The sequence below is a fragment of the Stegodyphus dumicola genome, chromosome 6, assembly GCF_044657685.1.
Source record: "Stegodyphus dumicola isolate Sdum_Otavi_A_Nest chromosome 6, ASM4465768v1".
NCBI classification, from domain to species: Eukaryota; Metazoa; Arthropoda; class Arachnida; order Araneae; family Eresidae; genus Stegodyphus; species Stegodyphus dumicola.
This window is the reverse complement of record NC_140773.1, coordinates 58,394,032-58,419,109: the sequence shown is the minus strand read 5'-3', so window position 1 is coordinate 58,419,109 and position 25,078 is coordinate 58,394,032. Positions and strand designations below refer to the sequence as shown.

The following is a 25,078-nucleotide window of genomic DNA, read 5'->3' as shown; positions in this document are numbered from 1 at the left end:
TGAATGATTTGAAATCTATTCAGCAAAGAAATTTAAAATTTACTTAAAAATACTTTTTTATCATGTAAATAAAGGTTTTTGATTTTGTTAAAAAATATTCTGGCCCATCAGCTGGTTTCGGCCAATTTGATTTTGAAACCACTGCCGTAGTGATTCTAATTTTATTTAAAGAACCTTCTGAGAATTATTTCTAAATATTAAGTGTTATCATTTGATTTGAAGAAATGCCGAAAATACGGGAGAGATTTCTATTTAAGGATGTGACAGGTGACAACTTTTCTGAGGTGAAGACGTGATTTTTTACGCCATTTTTTTTGGTGATCTCATACTCCATGACGTCATGCATTACGCCTTCAGGACCGCGCAGGTATGTTTGGGTAATTTGTATCCCACTCAAATAGTTGCAAATAGTTGGTTCTTGCGAAAGGGTGATGCAATCATAAATCTCTGACTTTTGGCAACTGCGTAGCAGTGTGTTTTGATAAAAACTGTGCGTAATACAGACGAGAGGGAAGCATTCATTTATTTGATACCAGAATTTCTAAACATGGCAGGTATAGATGTCTTTGTTTCTTCCAAGTTAACGAGTATATTTATATCTTCTTTAAATATCATTACCCTTTTCTCTTCGTAGGCGTTGCTACCGAGGGTTTCACGCTACAACTCAACGGGCGCAGCTGCAGTGACATGTGTTTTTGTTTTGGTTTGTATTCCTCTTGACGTTGGTAAGCACCTTATACGTCGCAGTACAAATTTTTCCGATTCAGTCGCAGTTTTAAAGAAGAATTCTCCGTAGAACGGACCGATAATCTCCTACCGTCACCTTCTGTCATCGACCTCTCAAGAATATTTTCGGCTGAACAGTACTTTAAATTTCCTCATACAGCAGACACTTCACATTTATCCTTTTTCTGCGATTCGAATCTGGACCAAAGGCTACGAAAGCTGACCACTAATAGTCCAGAAAACATCAGCATTCTGTGATTTTTAACTCCTTGGTAATTAAGTCATTAAATGATGAAAGATCATATATTACAGAAAACGAGTGCATTTCATAACGAATAAATTTTATACCCAAGTTGAAAATGCTGAGACAAAAATAACTGAGAGTTAGTAAACTTACATCCTAAATTAATCTCAGAATGCAAAACGTAAATATTCAGTTGTTACTATTTAGAGAAAGAATACGGATAGTTTTTATCAGTTTCCGTACCATGGTAATATTAGGAATTTTTGTTTTTCTGAAGCAATTGTATCCAATATTTAAAAAAAAATTAAGTGAAACCTTTATATGTAGGGTACGAAATCTTCAACACGAAGAATTTAAGTCCCCATCATCTTCCCATCATACTCATGAGAGATATTTTCTTCGAAGAGCTATTTGAATCAGAACAATAGACAAATAAATAATACAATATATCTGCACAATTTTTATGAATTCACTAGTGGTTGAAAGGCTGTAACCTCCAGAAACGTGTACAGTCCGACAACTAAGAAAATGTGAAGTTATCAGACTAGGATAAGAAAGATAACTAAGATAACCAGTTATCAGACAAGATGTTTTCGCTAAGAATTTAGCGTTATTGGAGATTTGTGTGAACTTTCATTTCGCGGCAATTCAATATAGTTAGCAACTAATGAGATAAGACACACATTCGCAATTACAAAATATTTGTGGAATGATATTTGCAATTTCATAAATAAACTGTGTTTACAAATGCGTACTTTACAGTGTGTAATGTTTACAATAGTAGTGTAAATTCTCAGTTCTCAGTTATTATTTGTATCCGCAGATATATAATTAAGTTCTAAAATTGAATTTTAGATTATTTCAAATCAGTACCTTACTCACTTCTGTGGTATTAACGCTTTACATAAGTTCTTTATTCATTTGAATTTTAATTTTTTAACTAAAACATTTTTGTTTATTAAAATCTTCAGTTTCATTTCTCAACATGTTTTAAAGCCAGATACTTTTAGCAGTTAAAAGGAACATAGAGAAATATTCGAAATTCCAGTCCTCTCCAGCAATTCGGAAAACATCAATTATGCAACTGAATGGACAATTTTGGAACACTTAGAGGCAGTTTCGAAATTAACTCGGAACTGTTTTGAAATTTGTCACTCTGAAATAGTTGCGAAATGTCTTGCAGCAGTTCTGCAGTTTTATTTTTAGAATGGCTGAAAAAAGAAGCCTTAACATCTTTACAAAATAATTTACTCGAAACCATTTGTGAAATTTGTCATTTCAGAATTTTCTATAACTTGTCCTAAATTCCCTGGTTTGCTTTCATAATTTGGGGTCTTAAACAGTTAAGAAGTTTGCTAAAAGACCAGATTATATTACTGCATTTCGGTTAAACTGAAATCGGTAGTTCAGGTGAAACTATAAAATTCCTCGAATACCATTGAAATTTGGTTTTGAGTAACAGAATTTTTTTTTATCTTAAAACTGTTTTTCATATGTATAGAAAACCTAAAAAATTCAATAAATTTTAAAATTTATGTTTTGATGCAGTATTGGAATCTAAAACATTTTAAATTCTTTTATAAATTTTTGATTATTATGAGATATATCTAATTTTTTACTAAATATTCGCATTTCAGGAAAAGATAAGCCTTTCACATTTATTGAAAATTACGAATTTACATTTGTATTCTTTTATTTTTTCGTGTCAAAAATAAATAAACAAAACTAATATTAGAAAATCATTGATTTCTTTTGTAATAGTATTGCCATTAAATTAATTCATAATTCTTAAAATAAAGAAAAAGACTGATTAATGTAAAATCAAGGCCAGTATTTTCGTTCCACTAATTAGAAAGCAAAAGTAAAACAGAAAGTTGTTCCAAACGAAATTCAAAATGAATGCATATGCTGTTTAAAAAACGTGAATTAACATTTGAAATTTACGCAAATTGTATCAAAAATGTTTAATCCATTAAGCTGAAAATTAAAAATATAAAATATGGTTTGCTATGGAGCTTTTATTTAGTCTTCTTTTTGCAATAAATAGTTTTTTTCGATACAAGAATAAAATGTTTATCTTAAAATTTATCACAGAATTTTTTGGAACGAATGTATAAGATAATATGTGCTTTCATGATATTATTATTTTGCATCAAAATACTATAGGCAATATCTCAATTAATTTTCTTTACTGGAATAAATTAATATTTAGGAAAATAAATTTAATACATTTCATCAGATTTTACCTCGCAGAAGAGAAAGATTTGGTGAAAATCTTGAAAACAACTGAAGGAGAAAAATTTAAATCATGGTGTTAAATCTGTCATTCCGAAACTGTGCGGTATGGCGTTCAGAAGAACGGCGAAATATTTCAACATTTTCACTGAAACGGTAGGTCGCACCAATTTTAGAAACGCATCTTTGATAATATGAAAGGGCATATAACGAACAGCATCTGTGAGCTTATGAACCGGTTCAGAAAAGAAACTAATGTTAATAAATTTGTATGGATTGAAGATCAAAGCTTCCTTTCAATTTAATTTTGGAAAAGAAAATCTCATTGAGACTACTTGCAAGAACTCACTGATCACAAAATTACACAAAATGGAACTAATCTGTTGAGCATTAAACTAGTTATTGAATATCAGTGAAAGCCGAACATATACGACACGACGTAACGAATCCTAATTTCATTTGCAACGCCAGTGTGATAAAAAACGAGTATGATGAGAAAAATATTTACCATAAAATAATAAAAAAGAGGAACTGATGTGATTAATGTAATTTCAAGTTTACAGATGCAGTGAAGGGAACAACAAGATCGTCTGCTCACTTTTTATAGCACCGTGTAAAATTTAATAAATTTTAAATTAAAGTCCCATCAAGAGCGACGTGAATAATAAACGTGTGATTTCTGAATTTGTTCCGAAGACCAATCGTCCATGACAGAGCTTCTTTAATTTGGTCATATAATTTCCGTTCTTAAAAAAAAAAGTGCTTAATTCTCTTTTTTTTAGTATTTCTGTTTTTAGTTTTACTTCTGAGTTTTAGAAATTCTGTTTAAATGCAGAAAAAACTTTACAAATCAGAACTGAAATTAAACCCACTAACTTTGTAGAGGAAAATAAGCACTTTACACATTGAAATTCTGTTTTTCTACTCAAATTGGAAAATTATATTTAAGTGAAAAAAATTTTAAATTATGTAAAATCTGCTAACTTCGCAAAGCAAAATTAACGCTTTGTTTAATAATTTTAACACAACGTCTTGATAAAGTTAAATGAAATTCTTTATTTATCAGTGTGATATCTAGGTTTTGCGGAGCCTCAGCTATAATGCTGCATCTTGCGTTCGTGTAAAATTTAATTTCATAAATGGCTTCATTTAGTTAAAAGCAAAGATTGCGATATTCAAAACCTGAATTCCACACGTCAAGTATTTGGCTGATATACAAATGCAACCAAGATGGCTATCCTATAGATAATTAAATAGCATAATGATAAATGAGCATTAAACTACTTACTTTAATGAGTAAAACGCTATTTTTAATACATTGAAAGTTCTGAAACTTATCTTCGTATAAACATTTGTAATCCCATAGAGTAATTTTGAAACTGTAATTCACGGATTAAGTTTGCTTACGTAATTTAGTAAAAAACAACGTCCAAAGAAACATTTAAGTACAATAAAGATATGTTTAAATTATGCTACTCGAGGTATTGTCGCTGCAAGAAATTCCTATTTTTACTCTCAAGTCCCGCACCTTTGTTTTTGCAATTTAAAGCAGGATTCTTCATGAAAAGCAAACAAGGAAGAGGGGTAACGTTCGCATTTCTTCAGCAGACTTCCTCCAGCACACACTCCAGCGATGAATAACTAGTAGTTTCATAGATCACAGGGCACATTGACTTGTCAGCTTTCTTAGCATCGAAAAATCTGAGTATTTACATCGTTTCTCGGAAAACGCCAAGTGCCAAATGGACTTGTTTTGGTGAGAATCCAGTTATGCAAATAGCAAAACAGCCGTCAAATATGTAGTTTATTCCTTTAAGTTCATGAGAATATTTTTAGACTAATCTCATGAATATCACGAATTCCAGACTGATGGAGAAATTTGTTGAAGCGTTAGAAGATAGAAGATCTATCAAAGGTAACAAAAGGTTGCTCATGAAAAGGAGCATGTTGACAGGAAAACTATTCGTGATTTATAAACATAAAAAACAAGAATTTAAGGAGAAAACATAAAAAGAGAGAAACTAAAGAGATTTGTATCCTAATTCTAGAAATCGTGTTCTGGACCAGTAAACAAAAAAGGGCGTATTAAGTATATGCTGTCGTCAGTTAATTGCATATTTATAAATGAAACATCCATAAATAAAAACAATTAACGGATACACAGTATGTCAAAAATTGCCTTACATTGGTATATAAGGGAACCATTTGCAAAGATTAACCTCAAATACTTTTCCGTATCACACCAGCCATTCTGCAGAAGGTCTTCATATTACCAAAGACTTCTTAACGTTTAATTTTTATTGAGCAATGGAATCTTTTTAGTGTATAAAATGGACGCAATTCCAGTTTCTTTTGTAAAAATATCTTAACGTTTATATAATTTTTACGGCTTAATAGCTTGATATTATGTATTATTAAAATGAATTGATGCGTTTAAAGATTAATTCCACAAGATTCGAATGGGCAATAAGGGTTTATAAGTGACTCTTTGGACGATTTTTCAGGTGTGCATAGTATCCAACTAGCACTTAATCTATGCCCTTTCCAGAGCTGTTGACTCTACGTTGCTAAGTATTGAAGTATAATAGGTTTAAATGCATTGCTACACAAGCAACAGCAAAGATAATCTGAACGAATTCTAAAGTGAAGTTTCTGTGGCAGTCTGAAATTTGCTTGGTAAAAATGTGCATTGATTACAATAACACAATAATGATGGAACTACCAAGTGTCACTTGACTAATAAATAATTAAAGATACTGGATTTGAATATATTGGATAATTACGTTCCTTCACGTGGAGAACAGTATTACATGTACCCATAGTTTTATGTGTAATTTCAAATTATAACATATTTTCCACAGTATGTTATATATTATGCAGAGATTTTAAGATGTGAGACATAGCGTAAAGAACAAATCATAAACTCAAATATGAGTAGGATTTGATTAGAAGCAACTTTTACATTAATTCATACCGTATAAGGTATTTCTCCCCCTTTCTTATCGTCCTTCGTGATGTAGTGGTTCTGCTCGCTGGGCCGGTATTCCAGAGGTCCGTGGTTCGATTCCCGGCGAAGGCGGTTGCTAATATTTCTTCCAAAAAATCCTAATGTCTCTACAAGCGAAATCATAAATTTTTTACAATGTGCGCTAAAGCATATTTATATTCATTTAGTTTCCTATAAAATCTCTTTTTATTAATTTGTTTTCAATAACACATTTAAGTAATTCTGAAAAATAACTAGTGAATTTTGTTCAGTCACTTTAAAAATTTTATAAAAAATATTTTAACTAGACAGAACTCTGAGTGAATCTTTTTTTTTTTTTTTTTTTTTGTTCAAATATTAAGCTTTTATCGCAAATAGAAATAAAAAGTAAGATTTTCGAAATTAAATGTCTTCATTATTACGGAAGGTGTTATATTAAGCAGATTTAGCATGAGGCTAATCTTGCTTCAAAGTGAGCCAATGAAATTATATTGCATTATGAGTTCCTTTCATTTTTGCAGATATACCATATTTTAGATTTCGTAATACATATTTATGGATATAAAAACTTTGTTTTGTTTCTACGTATCTTCTTTCTTTTTTCTTCCTTTATTGCTTTTTATCCATTTTTAAATATTAAAAAAGTTGTATCTATTAATTTACATAAACAGAAACTTTAAAATAAGAAGCAAGTTAAATAATATTTATTCTTATTTTGCGATAGTGTAATTATCCTTAAAATTACTTCGAGCTGCATTAATATCGAAAATCTTTGTCGCTTATTAAAACAATAAAAATTTCAACAACTAAAAAATATCCCTCAAACATAGTTATCAAGCATGAGTAAAATATAGTTCACTTATGTTAGCTACTAAGTCACTAACATTTTTTTTGACTGATTGGCCATTTTCCGCCTTTCGGCAGCAATATGAAAATTGTATTTCAAAACTAATATTGAGTTATAACTTTTGTCAGAGACGAATATAAAGAACAAAATTATTCGTATATATCCGTCTCGCGGCCGTAGCCTAGTTCGTTCATGTGTCCCGCTTCATAAAATCGAAAAATGAATGTGAAGGTGAATGCAAGCGACGATGTAACTAAAAATAAGTGTTATTTTAGTGGATAGGATTATTTACTGTAATGAATGAAGCATGGGTCTTTAAGGCAAAAACAAATAACGGGTGATGTTTCAGAACATGGCAAAATTTCAAATTAAATTGTAACGGCCTTTTTAAAAGTTGTTTAAATTAACTGCCGAATTCTGCTTTGACATGTAAAGTGCAAAATATATGCAGCATTGTTATGTTATAGAGAAATATGCTAAGAGATATTTCTTTTGTATTATCATATAGGTATCATAATATTTTTTCTTTTTTTCCTTATTTTCGCGTTTGTCTTTTGGTGCAAAATAAGCAAATTACTTCTTTCTTCCTCGGCTTTGCTTATATTGTGTGTAACTGATGAAAATGATAAACCTGAATATTCAAACTGAAATAATAGGATAACAGTAACTTTGAAATATGGCATAAATACGCTCTGCAAGAATGTAAACCTATATCAACACCATTAGACCCTTAACATTAAACTATGTAAATCATCAAATGTTGCCAAAGAAAAATGAAAGTGTAGATAGAAATAAGTATAAATCTTTAACTGGATCCTTAATTTGCTTAGCTGTATCTACATGACACGATACTGAAACTTATGTTAGTAGACTTCATTAATTTAACAATAAACCTTTCATTGGAATCAAGCAAAACGCAATGCATTAAATCTACATTAAACGTGAAGATAACTTATCACAAAACGAATGAAAGTCTTAAATGTTATGTAGACGCAGACTGGACAGAAAATACTCTGCACAGAAAACCATTCAGGGACTAAAGTTTCATATTAGCAAGAAGTCCGATTTCCAGTGAATCACGCAAGTAAGGAAATTGCTATCAAATACTAAAGCAGAATACATAGCGTTAACAGACAATTCAAAAGAAGAGATGTACTTGCGTTTTTATTACGAAAGCTAGAGTTTTCGGAGAAGATAACAAAATCAATTATATTATATAATGACAATCAAAGCGCACAGCATTTAGTGAAAACTCCATTTCATTACTCTCAAACAAAACACATTGATACCGTTTTCATTGCATTGGAGAGTTATATGACAAAAAGGAAATTGACATAAGTACGTATCTACAGCAGAAATGCCCGCCAATATTTTAATGAAGAATCTAGGCAAAGACAAACATAGAAATGTATGAACATATTGTATTGAATTTTAACTAATGAATGCTTTTTTCTATTTTATTGTTAGTTGTGTGTGTGTGTGAGAGAGAGAGAAGACTGTGTATCCAAAAAACGTCCTGGTTATCGACGTGACCAGTAGCCATGATTTTTTTTCAGCGCAGTGCGACGATCTGATGTGTGGAATCATAACATGAAAAGGAGCTGTCGAAGATTATAATCAAAACAGGTATCTAGCTGAATGTCCCAGACAGCATTTATATGAAGAATTGTATGGAATTGTTCCAACCAAGTACTTGCCGACCACTTGTTATTCGAAACCCATCTTTCTCCTTTTCTCCTGTTATGCTTTTTCCTCGCATTTCATAGATTGAGATATCCTGTTTATCGGATTTGTTAAGCTCAAGGAAAGCAGTCATTAAAGCTTATGTTTAACTTGCAGTACGTATACTCTTTTGCTAAGGAACCAAGTTTTAGACTACGCTGAAACTTTCAACGTCATCCCAAATTAAAATTCAAGAAATTTAAACAGAAAAATCATTACCATTAAAAAGTTAGGCTTGATGTTCATATTAAAAATAGTATATTTTTATTTATTCTTAGTACATATCTTTTGCAGTTAAAAACAAATGTATTTTCTTCAGACACTGTAGCATAGTTTAGCTTGCGTTCTCCAGATGTCCATTACATTTTACATGTGGCCCTTAGCACATTTTTGTCCGGATTCTGTGGTTTTCGGCTATCTGTTTTTAGGCTCTGCGGTAAAAAAGTCTCGAAAGGTTGGTCGAAATTGCTACTTAGTACCCTCGCTTAGATTCTAAAGTGGGCATGGGTAACCATTGGCTGCGGAACCGATACAAGCTGAGAAGTCTGCTAAAGTGCTACCTGAATAGTAAAATCATAAATCATTTTGAAATAACATATAGTTCTCATCATCGCCTTTGAAACAGACTCTATATTTACTATATTTGTTCTGGCGATGAATGCTGGCATGCATAAGGTCCAGAAAAGTTAGTATTGAAACATATTTATCCTCAAGGGGATCTAACTTTGATATCAAAATTAAAAACAATCTCTGTAGCAGATTTTCATATATAATTGGTTGAATAAAAATATTCGAATTTGCATTTTTTTCCAAGGAAAATGTTCATGTTGCATTTCAAAAATAGAGCATAACTAATTGAAAAGTGTATCAGATTCATTGGTGAAATTTTCAAAAAATCTTTCTAAATGCGATTATGCGTCAGGGACATCAAATCCTACAAGGGTTTCATGATTCAGGTACGATTCTCTTTAAACTTATAAAAGGCATGTTAATAGCATAAAAATTGTTATTTGAATAGTAATATTTACGATTAATTATTGCTTTATACTATTTTTTAAAATGAAAGAAACATTTTCATTATTCATTAAATATTTAGCCGTAAAATTGGAGTTATGAGGCATTAAGTCCTTATAACTCCAATGCTACGGCAGTGTTATGTATCATAATCATATCATAATTTGAGCATCCTGACGGTAAGAGTTAGTTGCCATTATATGCTAACTTCTGTATAAATAGTATTTATTCGCGTAGTAATTTAACTTTCTGTAATACTAATTTCAAGAATTGTATCAATAAGTTGCATAAAACTTTCGCGTGTAGAGAGGTGAAATAGAAAGCCTTTGATGGATCGTAGAAACTGGCGTATGACAGGAAGAATGGAAGGACAGACAGTGACAAAGCCCTGAAAATAGCCAAAAGCTCCATATCAAGAGTCTGGAAAAGGTGTAAAGACACTGATGATGTATGCGTTCAAGGTCGAAAACTTGCCACAATAAAACTCTGAGGACCATTATTTGGCAGCGATTGATAAAAGAAATAGGTAACAGATGTCAGCCCAGAATACAAGGTAATCACTTTGACTAAAAGAACTCAATTATTCAGATGTACTGTGAGTGGCAGGTTGCATAAAAGAAACCCATGATTTGTGTCCCAGTAACTTGCGCTGTGATATCCTCTTGGTTGCGTTGCAGAGATAACGGAATTGGAGCATTCCGGACTGGAGTCGAGTTCTCTTTGCTGATGTATTTTGTTTTTCTTTCGAGAGTGATTCCAGATGCTCTAAAATCCGGAATAAGCGAAACAGATGGAATAACCCTAAAAACCTCTCTCTTGGAATCCTCCGAGAAAGGCATCGGTGCAAAGGTAGTGAAAATTGTTGTATAGATGGCAATCATTTTGAATGAACGCAGTGACTTAAACATTTTTACCAGTTCAACTATGAATGCAGAAGTATATAGAGGCTCTTGATCGGTACATCCAGATGTTTAGGAATGCAAGTGGTAATAACTTCCTTCTGATGGATGATAATTCCTGTCCCCTTCCCGCTGCTCTAGAGACCGCTTATTTTGAGAGTGAAGGGATCTAGCAGATGGATTATCCTGCATATTCTGTATATTTAGTTGGTTTAATTTAACTGAGTATGGCAAACCATGCAAGAGTTATCTTCCTAAAGGGATGGATGCCTTCGTGGAGGACTTTGTAAGAAAACTAATTATAGTAAATTATAATAATTAGTAATTATAGTAACTCGTATACACATTACGCACGGGAAAACAAGAAACGCCCATGCAGCCAGCCTATTCGTCTCGAATCAAATCAAGGTTCAGTGATACTACCAGTGTTCAGATTCACTACCAGAGCGATTTTACAGCTCGGCCGCTGGTTAGCCTTTAATTCTGACAGAGGTGGGAAACGCACTACGAAACTGATTTTCATCACTGCAGCCCTCACCTAGCACTCTCCAGGAGTTTTAAAACGCGTTTCATCGTGAATGCACTTTGTTACTGCTGAACTACTGGACAATCTCATACACAACACGAAAAATCGCAGTAACGCTTGCATTTTGGTCAGTAGTGATCACACACCTTACTGATTTTTATTATGGATCTCTAAAATGTTGTAACATAAACATTTTATATCCCATTTTTCTAATTTTTTTTCTTATCTCTTTTACTATCTATATCACGTTTTCTGTGCTCTTATTTAACTTTTTTTTTTTTTTTTTTTTTTTTTTTTTTTTTTTCAGAAATGGGCAGTTTTGCATTTTGAAGAATCTTAGGATGATCAAATAAAGATCTAAATACCATGAGCAAGTTTAAATTTTTATCATGCTCTTAGCTGCGACATGTTTCAAGTTCATGAAGAAAATTTATAAAAGTAACGGCATATTCATTGAAGTACTCTTAAGGTTTTGACGCCATTTCGGAAAATATAAAATATAAATTCTGACTTTGATTACTTTTCATGTAATGGTAAATATAAGACTATAGCTGAAGTTTTGCGTTTTGTTCCCATTGTTCCTTAACTTTTGTTAGAGCTTTCCAAACAACTGAAGGCTGAAAGTACACGATTTTAAAGAATTTGGATTCTATCTGATTCTTGTGTCTGAAAGATAGGGAAAACATAACGTCTCAGAAATGACTAAATTGCTTAAAGATGGAAAGTGCGCAATTCACACACGGTAGATAGAAAGAAAAGTATCATTCCAGAAATGATTAGATTGTTTAAAGGTGGAGAATACGTGACTCACTTTCCCTTCAGCTCTTATGCCACATATTTTAAGTTCCATCTGAGTGATCTAAACACGTACCACGAAGAGTAAAAGTTACGTGAATCTACTTTTATTATTTATTTGAATTTTTTAAATTTATATTTTACTCTTAATCATTCATTTGCAAATTCTGTACGATTAAAATATTAGATCTTGCAAATTAAAATATGAAGAAATTTACAAAATTTGCTAATAAAATAACAGGTTTGTTAAACATCTCCTTAAAACTTTCCGCTAATTAAAGAATATTGTGTACCAAGGAATAGAATGGAGAAAAGTCAATTTCCTATTTTTTTTTTGGGGGGGGGAGAGCTATTTTACAAAAGATCCGATTCGAAACTAATCATAGATTCAAGCTCACTTAAACATTCAAACATTCATTTATTTATTTCAGTATTTTTAAAAGTAAAATGATTCAAGTATATAAATAAATTTAAATCTTTGGTGACTAATTCAATATTTTGAAAAGTAAAATGAGTCAAATATATAAATAAACTTAAATTTCTGGTGACTACTGTAAATGAGATCAGTAATAATAATAATAATAAAGTAATAAAGCATTTAAATCAACCAGAACCCCTCTGAAATACATATAGATCATGTTAATCCAAGATTAGTCGAAGCTCGTTGAAACAAATATGAATAATTCTTAAAAATGATTAAATTAATAATGTGAATATTTGCCGTGTTGAAGAAAAATGAAAATAAGGAATCCCACCCTTATTTTCACGGTTTTACAGTTTTCTTAAATTTCTTTGCAGGGTGACATTTGTTTCTATAAAATTATTAAATGTGTAATAAGCAGAATTTTTTTAACTTAAACCGTGAACCGTTTTTAACTTAAGTCGTGAAAATTTTGATTACAAAAAATTTTTTATTAAAAAAAAATAAGATGTACATAAGTTGTATGGAGCAGTTTTCCTCTGATCAGCATTTGCAGTTTATTAATGGTTTTTTTATGTTATAATTTTTTTTACATTGGGAAGGAAAGATAAAAATAATAAATAAAAATAAATTAATGGCTATTTTTTCAGTCTATAACTCCACTTTTCCAAAGAACAGTGTTTCTTCAACAGCTTCTAGAAAGAGAAACAAATGTCTATTTTGATCCAAGAACAAAACAATGTAGAATTTAGAGGTCATCCAGGTCGTATCAGCTGTGGGGGTAACCTGCTCCGAAGAACAGCAAATGAGTCGAGGGAGAGAGAAATGTCACAGCAAACTGTGACACTTCCGCAAGAAAGTGAAAGAAAGAAAAGAAAATAAAAGAATCGCATTCCACTGTTCTTTTGACATGCCAAATCTCTTGGTTGTTTGCTTCTGAGATATTCTTCTACGAAAATATTTTCCTCTATCTTCTCACCCGATATGTTATTTTTTGTGCTTCCTTCTTTGAGCCAAGTCCGACACAAACAACTCCCAATGAGATTGAAGATGATTTGAATACGTCTTGTTGAAGATTATATTTAAATCGGTTACACGGATGTGACAATCCTCGTGTAAAAGATAATTCAAAGGAACACCTTTTTATTTACATAAGAAACTGATAACAGTTTAATCTTGTTAGCTTCGATAAAAGTATAACAGTTTGGATGCAAATGTCATAAGTTATACTTTTGTAAATCATTTATCTGAATCGAGAGGCATCCCAATGTTATTGAACTCCCATGAGAAAGAGTAATATTGTAGCTGAAGAGACTGCTTTCGGTCGCTTTCATCTAAATACACCGTAGTATTTGAAAGTGATGGAAGAAAAATATTAAAAGTTTTTTTACAAGAATTCGAATTACTGAAGTTAGAGAAATGCTTCAAAAGAATAAAATTAGTGAAGATGAACTACTGAATTATTGATACCTGGAATTAAAACGGCGTCTCCAAAAGAATTTAATTTACGGTAATTTAGTTTAAATATCCGGAAGTGGAGGATTTTATTTGCACGCACAAGCTGTGCTTTCTGTTTTTTCAAAGATTTAATACAAAATTTACTTACAGCCTTCCTAGGACTTTATCACAATATTTTAGAAGGAACGGTAACTCGCTTGCCAGTTTACTAGGGTCTGACAAGGACTTTATTTTAATTTCTACAGAATTAGAATTATATAGTATTAGGAAAACTGAAAACAATTGTTCACGATTAAGTACGCTTTCACAATGTTTACCCGATGTGGATTCCGAAACAAAAGATTGATTCTCGCAAGGAAGATTTTATTCATATGTATTTCGAACTGCTTGATAGCTTTAAAGAAGGAAGCCAACTGTTTTTGGAATATGTAACTTTATTTTGAAAAGTACGTGGCTTTATCCTCATACATCCAAGTTGAAAAGACCCAAAGTTTAGCCGATGATGTCATGGCATTTCTAAATTAAAACACTTCAGACGTGATAAGAACAGTCAAAGTCGTGGGTGTCTTTCCTTTGATATTTTATATTACTACTGTCATTCAACCAAAATGTACGAGATCGACAAGTAATTATCACTGAGGATTCTGTTTTCTGTTTGCACAGAATATAGACTCACATTATATTTTTTATTGTCAAAAGGCATAAAGATAACGATGAGACATGTTTCCTAGATAAACAATGAAAAGACTGGAACCTCCCATTAGAGCATCATCTCTTCTACAGCAATTTAGTAGCGCTTTCAAAAATCCATATTTTTAATTCATTATCCATTAAAGGAGAACATGGGCGGTGACAGCTTTCAGTCGGAAGATGATTGCGTATTACAATGTTCTAACAGTGGTCTCCCCGGGAGGCGAAACCCTGAACCTTTCGAATACGCGTTGAGTATGCTTCCAATTACACCACGAAGGCTTGCGGAAAGGAGAGAGGAAGAGAATACTTTATATAACTAGATATAAGTACAGGGTGGCGCAGGGAAATGGGAAATTTTGAACATTACAGTTGGTAGCACTGTAGAGCCAGCAGTTGTTCAAAACTTTGCACAATTGTTGTGAGCGCATTGCCATTTAGTAATCATGGATCGTTGGACTGGTGCAGAACGTGCAGTAGCTGTGAGAGTGTTTTATAAAAATGGTGATAGTGCGATTGCCGCGCAGAGATTTCGACAGCATTATCAGCTTGGACGTCATGGAGGTGTTCCATTTGCGCATGGCGATTACAACTTGGGTGCGTAATTTTGAAGATACAAGATCTGCCTTGAAAAAGAAACCTCCAGGTGGCATTCCAACGGTACGTACCCCAGAGAACATTGAAGCTGTTAGAACTGTAATCGAGAGAAGTCCTCGCCGCTCCTTTCGACAGCATGCATCTTCGCTAGGGATTAAGCGACGATACGGATTAACGTCATTTGTTTAGAAGTCATTTGTTTATTTCACGTAACGATGACATTGAATGGCCTGCGAGATCCATTGATCTTAGTGTGTGCGACTTCTTACCTTACACGTCCTGCAACAATCCATGAACTGAAGAAGAACATTGAAAAAGAAATCTCTGCCATCTCCCACGATTTGCTACACCGCGCATTCCCATTGAGTTTTCATAACAGGCTGTTAGAGTGTGAACGCCGAATGGGAGCACATCTTTCCGATGTCATCTTTAAAAAGTAAAGAGACACTTTTGGACATTTTGATTGTAAAAACATAAATAGCATGCTGAATACATGCACTTTCGTTAATAAATTACTAGTTTTATGAATTTATTCGTGGAAATGACGTTATTTCGAAATTTCCCGTTTCCCTGCGCCACCCTGTATATGTATATATATATATATTGCATTAGTACATCAATGATAAAAATGCTATGATGTAAATGGAATTAACAATGAAAAATAAATTATATGTTTGCTAGACAAAATTTAGTCAATTTAAGGGTCTAAAATGTAAAGCCGGATTTAATGTGAACGTCCTTTCTATGTATAAATGAAATTTAATTCCTACCTTTCAATTTTATATTATAAAACTCATAGTATCCAATAATCCGAATAAACTGTTTTTTCAGTTTTTATGAATCTATACTAAACAAGCAACTCTTAAGAACTCTAGGAAACCGATCACAAAAGTACTTATTTTATTTGATAGAAAAGATCTGAGCTGCTATTTATTCATGTATTATATGTTACATATTAAATATTCTATCAACGTCGGTGGATGAAGAAATTGAGGCATTTTCAATTTATAAAGTGCATTCAAACACTGAACGATCTAATGGTGCAATATAGAAAGAATGAAAATAATAACCATTTGTAATCTATCATCTACATCTATATGGTTCTAAATTTAAGCGAGTAATAATTTTTAGGTATTTTTAAAATCATCTAGTTCTACTGAACAATAATGTCCTACAGAAATTGAAAATACCTTATATCTTTCAAGGGTCCATACATATTGTTGCATTCTGTTTATGTTCATTACCTTTGCATTCCAAAAATAATTTAAAGTTTCCTAATAATAGTTCAGTATTCTCATTTTTATTCATTTTTAGTTTCAAAGATTAAATTTTTTTTCTGTATTTTAAGTTTAAATAAATATCTTTAATAATTTTAATTGCAAGTTTAAGCTGAATTTGTATTAAGGTTCTTACAGAATTCAAAAGTGAACAGTCAGAAGGGGTATTTTACAGGAAGCTCATAACTGTCTTTAATGAAAAATCGGAAGGGTAATTTACTTGAAACTGATAACAATTTTTAATGAAATACTATATTAAAATATAAGCCAAAACTTTCCAATTTTATTTATTAATATAAGCCAATATTTTAAATTTAAGACTTGAGAACAGCATATCAGATTATGGCTAAAATTGATAACCGCAAGTGATAATTTCTCTGAAGCTCTGAACAGACTTTCGTAAAAAAAGTATATTATAAGATAATTCCTATCTTCTAAAATCTGGTATTTAAAATAAATATGTGATTGAGAAAAGTTAATTGGTTTTTCGTTTGGTTTATTTAATTACTGCAAAGCACACGAATGCTATCCTACCTAAGGGGAGGGATGCCTTTGTAGAAAACTTTCTAAGGATAACTGGTTCGTATACACATTACACATGGGGAAAACTATGAAAGCGTCCATGCAGCCAGCCGGGATTCGAATTCCGGACGGAACTAACAGTTTTTGGCAATTTTACCGCTTGGCCGCTGGTGGAATCGAAAAAGGAAGTTAAAATAGGTATGTGATTGATAACGTGTTAGTACATTTGCAAGTATTAAATGTGTTCTCGGTACATGCGACGAGAATTGTCTCATTAGAAAATAATTTAAATGTATTCGCTTCAGTCCTCTCTTTTTCTCTCAAGTCTGTTTAGAAATAAAGGTATCTTGCCGCCAAATGTATTATGTTTAAAGAAATAATATACTAAACATAAGTAATACACCTAATATTAAAAAATGGCAATATTTAACACTCTAATGAGGAATTGTAAAGGTACGTCGCTTTAAAAAATTTTGGAAGTCATTGAATTTGTGGAAATTTTGAAGTCATTGATTTGTGAAACGGAAACTCTATATGACCATGATCGATGCGTTATTTTCAAATCAGAGCATGAGAACGGATGTGTACAGGAGCAGTTACAGTTACCATTGTCCATTTCATGTGAGAATAGAACAATAATAATAACATTGATCAATAAATTTTATAAATTAGACTTTATTTACGAACGATCAACCAACCGGAAGCGATAGTTCACTTAAAACTTGTTGTTATACAATGTTTACAAAATTTTAGCCTTCCTCAAGATGTTGAGAATGCAAGCTACCCTATATTTTAAAACAGTAGATTCGTACACGTCGTACTTATGAATTTGTTCTTGAATATTGGGCGCATGGTCTTTGATTGATAGAGCAATAATACTGAAGAGTTTCAAGAAAATGGGGATATTTAATTCTCTCGGATGCTTTCACATATCACTGCATCTTCATCACGTATTTTCTCCCTCCTTTCCTATTGCATTTCCTATTTCCTATTGGGAGTACATCCGAAGTATTTAATCGGGAAATCTGGAGTTCGAATCCCGGCAAGAGTTTTGCGTCTTTTTTATTTGTTCTGCATCAAGAAACCAAACGACTGCACAGTGTTTTGACTGACTGAAAAGTGATGATGTGGATAACCAGCAAGCTGTAGCAGACAGCACGACAACAGTTTCAGCAGCACTAAATGATTTGAAGCCTTAGGAGTAGCAGTGAAGAATAATAGATCGAGGTGAGATTCAACCATACAGGGAAGCAGAAATGAAGATATCTTATTAGATATTGTAATGTCAATATTACTATGTATTCTTTTAAATAAATAATATTGGAATAGTTACCGGTAGTTTAATCTATGAATATATTTCATTTCTTTTCTTACTGCAACAACATCCTTTTGAAATTAAATTATTCGCATAATTTTTCCTTCTCGATTTTCTTGCGATAAAATTATTTTAAAAGAAGGCGGTACATCCAGTAAATATGGTATTAAATATTTGCTTTTGCTTTCGAAATTTAAACTCAGTTATTATTATTATTTTTTTTTTTACTTGGGATATTTCGAACATTAAACTAATTAAGTTTCCATACTCAGTAAAAGGAAATTTATTTGTCCATTTTCTATTTTTATTAAGAAGACTGAAAATCAAGAAATTATGTCTTCCGTTTTTTTTTGGGGGGGGGGAATTCTAAGCAGAGCAGAACTTATTCAAAATCTGCGCCAGTATGAGTGTGCTGTTTCGTCTTAATTTTTAATTTTATATCGACGTGTTTCTCTTCTAGTATGATTCTGAAGCTTACTTCATTTCCAGCTCCTGTAAGATTTCATCTGTATTTTAGGTAGGTTTGAAATTATGTAATAACACAAACGGAAAGCGACGAGCGGATATTCTTCTTAGCTATTACTAAGGTTCGAGTTAAAACAAATTAAATAGCATTAGATTTATATACATCGATTAACAATAAATTTTACTATTTTAATGACCGTTATCGAACAACAAAAATGACTTCCAGTCTTACATCGAAACATTAATTTGATGTTGACATATGAACAAGATAGATTCAAATAAAATGATTTTTATTTCCGTGCTTAAATTTGAATATAAATCTGAAATCAAATATTTTAGAAATTATTAAAGAAAATATTGTGCAGATTTTACGATATACATAAAACTGATAAAGGAAATCAGGTCCGTTATTTCCTTTTTGTCTAGCTCATTGCTATAATGGATAAATTATTGAAGAAATACGCAAGATATGCGAATACTGTTTTGTTGTCATATCTTTATATGTAAGACTAATAATGAAAGTGCTGTATTATGGTTATATGGAAGAATAATAAAGGAGATAATATCCCCTATTTTCTTTATTAGTCAACATATCATTCTTATGAACTCTATATTGTTCAAAAATTGAAGAAACCAAAATAAAAATAATGAATAAGGAGGACATTTCATGCTGATATATAAGGGTGTTTCAGAAAATCGGTTACAATCTTTCAGGAGAGTTAGAGTACACCTAGAAGATGGAAAATCACATAGCAATAGTTGAAAAGTCTTTTCTGGCGCTGTAGTAACAACACAAAACACAAGAAAGACGAGACATGAAACAGGGCGAGGAAACATGTTTATTATGCGCAGTACAGCATAAATCAAAGAATAAGAACAGAAATAGACAAAGATCGTCATTAAAGAAAATGTTCGAAATTACGATCCAAACCGTGATGCAGGTGTCACATCTTCGGCGCTTTGCAGACCTGCATCACATATGGAAGATGCATGCCGCACGGTTCATGCATCGTGGTCTCAGGTCGTAATTTCAAACACCTTCTTTGATGATCATCGTTGTCTGTTTTTGTTCTTATTTCTTGGTTTCTGCTGTACTAAACATAATAAACCTGTTTACTCATCATTTTCTTTTGCTTTCTATCTTGTGATTTGTGTCATCACTCCCGAGCCAGGAAAGCGTTTCCGACCATGAATTGCTGTACTATTTTCCATCGTCTATATCTCCTGAAAATTTGTAACCGATTTGCTGAAATACCCTGTACCCATAATCTTGGAAATATCACAGTCCTAAAAATAGTTTTCACAACTGTACAATGTATTTTAAGATTAAAATTCAAGATAAATGAATCAAGATTGAAAGTTTAATTAAGAATTATAAAATGATTAGTTTTAAATTTAAGGCATGCTTTTATGAGGGAGTGTTGCTAATTCTTACGATGTTCAGATTATTTAAATTAAATTATGTGCTTGCATTCGATTCAAAATTTATATAGAAGTGTTGTTAAAGGAAAATTTTAAAAACTGAGTTCGTTTATTTTTTATGCATGTGATATCAAGTTTCTGGTTTAGAAAACCCTCAACGACAGTAGCTCTTAACTTTAGTACATACCTGTCTCTTAATTTCTGAAATTAAATCTAACATAAATTTCTATAAATTATTTTTAATGCTTAACAACATAAAATTAACCATTATAATTACAGTACACAAACCATCATAATTATAGTACACAAACCATTATAATTACAGTACACAAACCATCATAATTACAGTACACAAACCATCATAATTACATACACAAAATGTACTATTCAAAGCTAATATTAAAAATGACAAAAATTAAAAAGTAAAAATTTGTTTAGTCGTTCCCATTTCATTATATACATGAAATGTTATAACATTTTACATTTTTTATAACTGTTAATACACAAATTATATTTACTTCTCGTTGGCAATTGTTTAGTTGGGTAAAAAATGTAACAAATGTTTAAAATTTTTAACATTAATTCTTAACTCTTTATTTTTAAATAAACCTAAATTCTTTTGTTCTCAGAATCTACTTATGAATACATCTTAAAAACCAGGATTTTTCAAACAGATTAAAACTTGGCAATTCTTAGAAAGGGAAAATAATTAGGTAGAAAAATGTTTTTAAAGTATCAAAATTTCTAGATTGTATTTTTTATTACTAAAAAGAAGAGAATATGCTTTGTTTCATTGTGTGTAAAATTTAATCTTTCAATAAAGAATATTAAAACTTAACTTCAAAATGCAAATTATAATCAAGCAGCTAATTTATTAAAATGATGATTTCCATTTTTATTACTGATAAACGGAATGAAAATCTTCAGCGCAATGATTATCGGACTGAAAATCAGTATTAAATGTGTCACACAACAATGAAATTTATAAAATAAAAGTCTCAGTAATGGAATAAATTGTGCCTTTTAGCTATTGCCACTTCCTAATTGAAAATTCTTTTCTTGAAGTCTGTTTACATGTCAGAGAAATAAAATTTTGATTTGGCGCATACTTTATATAGGATTTAAGCCACAATTTACTTTGTCTGTGAAACCTAAAGCTATTTAATGTACCTATTAAACATTTTGATCGATTCAAATAACTGTAATGGTGTAACGATTCGAATAACTATTCAGTTGCTCTTTGATAGAGGTCTACAATTTAAGAATGCTTTAAGTAAATTTAAGAGATAATAAAGTAAGCTTACTTTTACCATTAATTAATCCTGATTATTAAATATTAAATATTAAATAGTGATACTATACTTTTCATATCATCATTACACAGTACATATTACCTTTCGTATTTAAAACGAATTTGAAAGATAATCAAATGTGACAAGAAAAACGTTTAGCAGAATTTCATGATTTAGAGTCTTTAATTTAGTCTTGAAGTAATGTTTATATCAATAAAAGGCAAGCTATGCCATTTTGGCTATACTGCTGTCAAGGAATTCAGTTCACTAATTATTCAATCCGAGGCCAGCTGAAACTATTTGGCAAGTTCCATTAATGAAAAACACTATATCTCTTTTACTGAATTCAGGATTAGGTATTTGTAACTGGTAAATAAAACTACTGTGTTTAATTGAATCTATATACGAATAGTGAGTCTATTTTCACCATCAAATCTTTCAGACAGACATACTGCTTCGTTCCGGACTACTAACAGCAACAACAACAAAAAAACAAAACAACAACAACAAAAAAAAAAAAAAGCAATTTAAAAGCAAATAACTTTTTCCAGAATAATATAAACAATTAAACATCGATGATTGTCAGTTGTCTTGAATCTATAATAAAGCCAATGTGAATATTTATTTTAGTAGTAAATTGTCAGAAATTCTTGGCAAAATTGAGCGTAGAACTTAAGAAGGGGTTTACTTAAATAGTTCTCTCATGTCAGAAATTCTTCATTATATTTTCTATGGTAATCTGCCTGTTGATGAAAGTTTTGAGAAAAACAGATCTCTTAAGAGCATTTTAATAACTGCAAATTAACCAAAGCAGAAACTTTTCAAAAGCAACAAGCTACTGAATATTATTTTGAGTCTTCAGAAAGTTTTAGATAAATGGCTTATGTTTCGTTACAGGCAAAAAGAGATTACCTTGATGTAAGATTATGAAAAGCAGATAACTCATATTTTCAGATAGCAACGCTGACCTACCTTCTGCAAGCCTGTTCAGCGCAATCCCTAGTGCTGCCAAAATTCACGGTCTCTTCTTGAAACCACACTATTCCGTAAAGCAAAACCCTTCACCGATCGCAAGAACTATACGTCTCTCTTCTCTTTCTCTCAAATCTCCTCTAAACTAAGGTTTCCAACTGCTGAGCATCACCCCCAAATCAGGCTGAAGCGAAAAAGTTATATTTAGCTCTCTTCCCCTTACTCCGTTAAATGAAGTTGGGTATGCGCGGACTGTGAGTCACAGAATGATAGGTTATGCTGTCGTCTCTGCGCGCGCGGAGACAACCAAAACCAAGGGATGGTTAAGGTTCTTTCGCGGGGGCGGACTGGAGCAGTTAGTTTGAGAATTTAAGGAATTCAGTTTGTTGCTGGAGCTGTTCGTGATTTTATTAAGCAGTAGGATTTATGAAACAATTTTAACAAACCCCAGTGAGCCAGTTGGGGGTTGGTGAAGTTTTCAGCAATAGGTTAAAAACAATTCCATTTTGACCTTACTTTCTCAGCATTACTCGTGCGTTGAACTGAATCATATATAAGCTTTCATTTATCCAGCAAACAGTGAATGAGAATGTTGGTATTTATGTTTACTTTTTCGTTTGCTGTTCAAGTTGCTATTGTGGTTTGATGCCAGTTGGCTCACGCATGGTTTCTGCAGCAAGAGAATGCAGCTGCAACCACAATTAACAACAGTAATTACTATCATTTCCAATAGTTGTAGCCAATGTTTAGGCTTAACGATTTCTGTTCAGATTTCATTATCATTGAAAAATTTTTAAGAATGAGAAATGGAAATGTTTAATTTTAAAAACTGTATATAATAGGTTTTTATGCAATTTAATCCAACGACATTATATAAAAAGAGTCATTTTGATTAAAATCTTATAAATGACAAAAACCAAGCCTAAATACATCTTCATCTGCGGCAAGAGACTAAATTAAACGCAATGGTAGGTTAACAACATGCGTCCATTTTTAAATGCAGCGAAAGTTGCTGTTTAAAATGTTCCATAAATTTTATAATAATGGTTTTTACTTAGAAAATAGTCCTCATGAATTTTTCAGTTTTAAAATAAGAAACTTTAAGAAATATATTTTAAGAAATCAGTTAAAAATACAAATAATATTTAATATATATTACATAAAAATGTATTACACTAATTTAAGTATCTTTTATAATTCAATTTTTCTTCATATAATGAAGCAGATCTTTCAATATTTTTCTTCGAAATTTACTTGATTATTTAATTTCTGCTGTCTAGAGAGAATAATCATATTTTAACCATTTCTTAAAGAAATGAAGACCTTATATAAGATTTTAATTTTGTATGCTTATTGGTGCTTTTATCACCATTAGCCTTAACTAGCAAAGTGAATAATATACTTAATGCAACTTTTAGATTTGACTAATGTTTCTGTATACAACGCTCGTAAATTCTTTAAAGTAATCGTTTATTAGTTACATTTTCATGACATTTGAAAGAGCTAAAATTGTAACTGCTTTAGTGTACATAATTATTAAACCATTGCGTTTCTTAATTTAGACATTTCTGGTGAAATTTCTATTGCTAAATCATAACACATTTCTTTTAAATAATCTACCTCTAATGACATTAATTTTACACCGGTTAGGAACTGAAAAAATATCTCGTTTAATTTTCATGCCTCCGTTACAATTGTGAGATCGAAATGCATATTGCCGTTATCCATTCTACTCTTATAAACTATATTTTTCTTTTTTCACCAGTCTATTTGTGGCAGTCTGCTTCATTAATCTTTCTTTTTCGTTTCTCTCCAAATTCTGTTTCTAAATTCTGCTTTAAAACTGACTGATCACATTTATCACAAAATATTTCCTTTCATCTCCTGCAAAGTAAGAGAGAGATCTCTGTCTTAATATATTATTTTATATTATAAAACATACTCTAAAACTATTTTCAATTTTTTCCTTTTTAAGAGAATTAAATAACTTATCCTTCATTCTGTCAGTATGTAAAATAAAACTTGTAGTTTTCATCTTAGAGAGATTACGATTTCATAAACTCTTTCAGGCAATTAAATAATAAATTCTACGTTTCTGTCAACTTTCGGCCGAACAGTAGCCGAATGCGTAAGATCAGTTAACACTACTAGCTAATCCCGGCTTCAGTGCCCACAAAAGGTTGGATGCATGAGATTTTCCCCATGTGTAACATTTAATACGAACCATTTTTTCTAAGAAAATCTTTCAGGAAAACATGCATCCTAGTTTCAAGCGTATATTGCTACAATCGATTACCAGTCATTAATAATTGCATCATCGTTAATGTTTCTTACCATTTCAAGTGATTATTTACTTTTGTCTTATAGATTTCTATTACAAGAAAGGCTGGTTTGACCTTAGAAGAAATTTCTTGCGAAGCAATTTAATTTAGACGTACCCAGCTAATCGACCGTTGCCGTCAGATAATACTTTTAAGTCCATACATCATTAGCGTTTAAAATTTCATTTTTAACTCCATTAATATATTAATTCAAGGGTTTAATTGTATTAAATTTTGCGAATTTAATAAGTAGATTGGGATTAATTTTTTATTAAAAAAATTCGATCAGAACAATAAACAATACGGCCACCTATTTTCCGATTGATTTTATG

At 31.4% G+C, this 25,078-nt stretch overlaps 1 protein-coding gene across 3 annotated transcripts in view; it reads right to left on the bottom strand.

The window, feature by feature from the left end:
- Positions 1-22,583, bottom strand: part of LOC118195217 (uncharacterized) — an 83,659-nt gene extending 61,076 nt beyond the window's left edge. For 2 of the 3 annotated variants that reach the window (XM_035366480.2, XM_035366490.2), the window contains exon 1: positions 22,426-22,583. The gene's annotated coding sequence lies outside the window, so the exon portion shown is untranslated. The remainder of the gene's footprint in view (positions 1-22,425) is intronic. The other variant, XM_035366485.2, reaches the window with a different exon arrangement.
- Between the last annotated feature and the right edge of the window lie 2,495 nt (positions 22,584-25,078).